Genomic DNA, 5,403 nt, shown 5'->3' on the forward strand with positions numbered 1-5,403 from the left:
CCCCCCCCCCCCCCGGCAAGTCTGAGGTCACTGGGGGAGAGAGCCAAGGTCTGGGAGCTGGGGAGAAGTGACTGGTCTGAGAGCCCACTACAGTGGCGTGGTCAAAGCGTGCGAAGGTTGGCAGCGTCAACAGACAGAAAATCATGATTCAGAGGAGGACTGGTAGCACCACAGGACAGAAAAGGCTGGTGTTTTTGCTGAGTGAAGAGGTCCCCAGACAGAAAAACAAGAAGACCCCAGGGGAGAAATGGGACAGAGAGTTCACAGAGGAGATGTGAAGCCAGCTCACCAATAGGCGAGAGAAACAAGGAGGAGGTAGGAAGAGGAAGGAAGCAGGGATGGGGGGTGGAGAAAGGAAGGGAGAAAAATGCTCTTGGCACCAGTGTGGCAGGAGAGCACAGCATCCTGGTGCCAACGGTGGCCCTCCCCAGGCCTGCATCCCACAGCTGTATCTGCCCCTCCACCCACCCTGGGAAATCTCAAGGCACCATCAGCTTTTCACAGTCCCCTAGTCTCTAGTCTTCCCACATCTAGACCCCGTGCCCTTCAGGAGCACTGAATGAACAACAAGGGTAGGTCTAGTGCCAGGTGCCGGAATAAAAATGAGCATTCCAGGGCTGGGCGAGGTGGCTCACTCATGCCTGTAATCCTAGCACTGTGGGAGGCCACGGTGGGAGGATCTCTTGAGCTCAGGAGTTTGAGACCAGCCTGAGCAAGAGCAAGACCATAGGCTCGGCACCTGTGGCTCAAGCAGCTAAGGCGCCAGCCACATACACCTGAGCTGGCGGGTTCGAATCCAGCCCAGGCCCACCAAACAACAATGATGGCTACAACCAAAATAGCTGGGCGTTGTGGCGGGCGCCTGTAGTTCCCCAGCTACTTGGGAAGGGGAGGCAGGAGAATCGCTTGAGCCCAGGAGCTGGAGGCTGCTGTGAGCTGTGGTGCCACAGCACTCTACCCAGGGTGACAGCTTGAGGCTCTGTCTCAAAAAAAAAGAGCAAGAACATAATGTCTCTATTAAAAATAGAGAGCTAGGCTGATGCCTCTTCACTCTAGCCTCAGGCAACAGAGTGAGACTTTGTCTCAAAGAAAAAAAAAAAAGAAAAGAAATGGACATTGGACATTTCTTAGATGTGACACCAAAAGCATGATTCATTCATAAATGAGAAAAAAAAACTGATAAACTAACTTCATCAAAATTAAGAACTTCTGCTCTTTGAAAGACATTTGAAAAGGAATGAAAAGACAGCCATAGACAGGGAGAAACTATTTCCAAAGCACAGGTCTAATAAAGGACTTGTATCAAAAATACATAAATAACTCTCAAATGTGATCATAAGAAAACAACCCTTTGAAAAAAATGAACACAAGATTTGAATGGTCATCTCACCACAGAAAATGTATGGACGGCAAATATCTGAAAAGATGCCCAACATCATTAGTCATTAGGAAAATGTGAGTTAAAACTACAGTGAAAAACCACTACACGTTTATTAGAGGATCTGAATTAAAAAGATGAACCATAACGAGTGTTGATGAGGATGTGGGACAACCGGACTCCCACATGCTGTTGGTGGGATGTAAACTGGTCCAACTTTGGAAGCCAGTTGGGCAGTTTCTCTAAGAGTTAAACGCATACTTAGCACAGGATCCAGCCATTCTACTCCTAAGGATTTACCAAAGAGAAAGAAAATCTATGTCCACACAAAGATGTGCACAGGAATGTTCACAGCAGCTCTGTTTGTAGCAGCCAAATATGCCAGTGGTGGCACATCTGTACAACAGAATACTAATACTTACAAAAAGGACTCAATTACCAGTACATGCCACAGTGGGGATGACTCTCGAAATAATTATTCTGAAAGAAAGAAGCCAGATCTACAGTGTGATTATATGTATAGAATTCTAAAAAATGCTAATCTATCATGACAGAAAGATGATAGAGCTGCAGTGAGGTGGAAAGAAGGGATGAGAGTGCTATTCCCCGTGTTTGTTGTGGTGATGCGTCCATGGGCGCTTACATCCGTCAGAATTGATTACGCTGTATGTATGCCCTGAACACATAGAGTTGATTGCTATCAGTTATACCTCAATCAAGCTGCTAAAAAATAAGATGATTAGGTCACATGTGCTTCCCTAGGAGAGTTTATGGCTTGCCAAGGAGACATGTAGGCCTAGCAGGGCTGCAGCCAAAGGTTACCCCAGAGAGTGGGGAGCTCAGGACGAGAGCCCCTGTGTTAAGACCTGAGTCCTGGCTCGGCGCCTGTGGCTCAAGCGGCTAAGGCGCCAGCCATATACACCTAAGGTGGCAGGTTCGAATCCCCAGCCCGGGCCCGCCAAACAACAATGATGGCTGCAACCAAAAAATGGCCAGGCGTTGTGGCGGGCGCCTGTGGTCCCAGCTACTTGGGAGGCAGAGGCAGGAGACGCGCTTGAGCCCAGGAGTTGGAAGTTGCTGTGCGCTGTGACGCCATGGCACTCTGCCCAGGGGGACAGCTTGAGGCTCTGTCTCAAAAAAAAAACAAAAAACCTGAGTTCTAAACCGGCCGCGGTGGCTCATGCCTGTAATCTAGCACTCTGGGAGGCTGATGTGGGTGGATTACTTGAGTTCACGAGTCCAAGACCAGCCTGAGCAAAAGCGACACCTAGTCTCTACTAAAAATAGAAAAACTGAGGCAAGAGGATCACTTGAGCCCAAGAGTTGGAGGTTGCTGTGCGCTTTGAGGCCATGGCACTCTACCCAGCAAGAGCTTGAGACTGTCTCAAAAAAAAAAAAAGACCTGAGCCCTGGTCTGCAACATGTGGCCAGGTAGCATTGCCATCACCTCCTTGGCGATGCCAGCACCCAGCTCACCTTGGCCCTGCCCAGGTGATGCACACTCCTGCAAGTTTGAGCAGGTGAGTAGTAGTAGGGCTCCAGCCACATGCAGCCAAGTACTATTAGGGCGCAAGCCACATGCACTGAGGCTGGTGGGTTCAAGCCCGGCCCGGGCCTGCTAAACAACAATAACAACAGCAACCAAAAAATAGCCAGGCGCTGTGGCAGGCGCCTATAGTCCCAGTACTTGGGAGGCCAAGGCAAGAGAATTGCTTAAGCCCAAGAGCTTGACGCCAGGGCACTCTACCAGGGGCGACATAGTGAGACTCTGTCTCAAAAAAAATAGTTTGAGCAGGTGTCAAGCCCAACAGGACTCATGGGCCCTTTTAGAGATCCCCAGCAAGGACCTCACAGCATGGCCATGCCCCGACAGGAATGAGGAAGACCTGTGCAAGCTGGAGGCAGGGAGCAGGCAGTGAAGGCCTCCTGGGGAGCTGAGGTCCCAGCAGAGGTGAGGTTGGGTAGGTGGGGAGGAGCAGGCAAAGACCGAGGCACATGGGGGTGGAGGACATGGCTGGGGAGGTGGAGGCAGGGATTGGAGTCAGGAGAAACTCGACCCATCCTCACCTGAGGGCTAAGCCCTCCCCAGAAGCCCATACCGGTCTCAGCTTGGCCCCCACCACCGGGCCCTCCATGACCCAAGTCTGAGCCCCCTCCGTGGCCTGGTCATGGGGTTTCCTTCCCTCCTCTCAAGTGCAGGGGGCCTTGCCCTGCTGCCGCCCTGCTGCCACCCAACCGCAGCACCTGGTCATGTCACAGAGCAGAAACTCAGAAACAGGGATTCTCTGCTCAGAAGTGACAGTGCAGACACACAATATGGTAATACTGCAGGGTCCAGCCCTGCCCCTCTGGGAGACCTAGTTAAAGTTCTCAGGGTAAACACACCAGGCTGCTCTGCCAGGGGTCAGCCATCAGCCCAGGGATAGGTGACAATATGCTGCTTTCCGCTGCTGGGAAGTGAGAGATGCCAGGAGGTGAAAGGTACTAGGGGAAGGCCTTGAGAAAGGACCAGGTGTGTCAGAGGCTGGAGGTGGCCCTTCGTCACTCTGGCATTGCCAAAAGAAGTAAAAATGTTTGTGGCCAACAGGCACAAAGTACTGCACTTTGCAGGGGAAGGTGTGGGGGTGCCGGTGGCCCCACTCAGGCCCTTGGTTGCACAGAGGGTGGAAGGATGCTCCCAGGCCAGCCTGAAGTTTGGACCAGGCAGGGGAGGAGCCCTGGTGCCAATCTTCCTGCCCACTGTGAGCTAAGCCTGCTTTGGGAGGGTAAAACCCCACACCTGGTCCTGCCTGACCAAAGAAGCTCCCTGTGGGCAGCGAGGCCCCTGACACTGGAGGGAGGGACTGCCCACTTCCAGGGGAGAAGCCACAGGGCCAGGAAAGCCATGTCTCTGGGTACCTGCACCCTACTTCTGAGCAGCAGCACCCCTCCCCACCCTGCCCTCTCTCCCATGTAAAACAGGGCAGGCAGATGCGGGTGGAATCATTTCTTCTTTGCCGTTCATCCCCATCTCAGGTTGGGGCTCAGGCCATTTCAGGCCATGGACTAAAATTCTGAATTACACTTTGGATTTGCTCCTGAAATCATATTGGTTTAAGGCCGGGTTCAGACCCATGATGCTCCTAGCTTTTGAGAATTTACAGAGCCAGTGGCACCTGGACAGAAGGAAGAACAGAGGCTCAGCCCTCTCCTCATCTCTGCTCAGCCCCTCGTGTTGCTGGGTGGAGCCCCGGGGGCTCTCATCTCCTCTCCCCACACTGCCATCCGGCTGGAGCAGAGCTGGGAGGTTACTAGGGGTGCTAGTGGGAAGAGGGCCATTGATGGGCTGAGGGGTAGGTGGGTTAGGGGCGTTTTCAGAGCCAGAGGACCCAAGATTCTGGAGAGTGGGATGAGGATCTTTCCTTAATATGGGAGGTGACAGCAGGTATGGGGGTGGCCACTGATGATGGATGTAGGAGGACCAACAGAGGAGAAAAGAAAAACCCGAAGCTGGGTTTGCTGCTGAGGCCGTAGGAACCCCATGAAACAGCAAGGGAGTGTGGACATGTGAGGACAGGCCTCAGAGAGAGAACCAAGGCTTGCTGCGTCTCCATGGCTCTGCAAGACTATGCTGCATCTGCCTGGCTCAGGGATCTGCTTTGGTGTCTGATCCCCCACAGACCAAGTGGGGTGTGGGTGAGGGCAGAGCAACAGGCCAGTGTGGCAGGCTGTGAGGGCCCGGGCCCAGGGATAGTGCTGTGAGGCCAGAGCTGCCCCTCGTGGGCCACAAACTTCAGCATTTCAGAGCCTGCCTGTCCCCATCTTTGGCTGCTGGTCACATTCCAGCAGTGAATTTTCTCATTAGCCAAACCACTGAGCAGGAAAACACTAGTGGTCTATTTCATCCCTAGGCTGGATTGAGTTTTGAGAAGTTTTATCTGACAAATACAAAGACCTTAAACTTGGAGGTCCAGGCTCAGCGCCTATAGCTCAACCGGCTAAGGCGCCAGCCATGTACACCTAAGGTGGCGGGTTCGAATCCCCAG

The sequence above is a fragment of the Otolemur garnettii genome, unplaced genomic scaffold (genome assembly GCF_000181295.1).
Source record: "Otolemur garnettii isolate 467f Iridium unplaced genomic scaffold, OtoGar3 scaffold00013, whole genome shotgun sequence".
In the NCBI taxonomy this organism is placed as follows: Eukaryota; Metazoa; Chordata; class Mammalia; order Primates; family Galagidae; genus Otolemur; species Otolemur garnettii.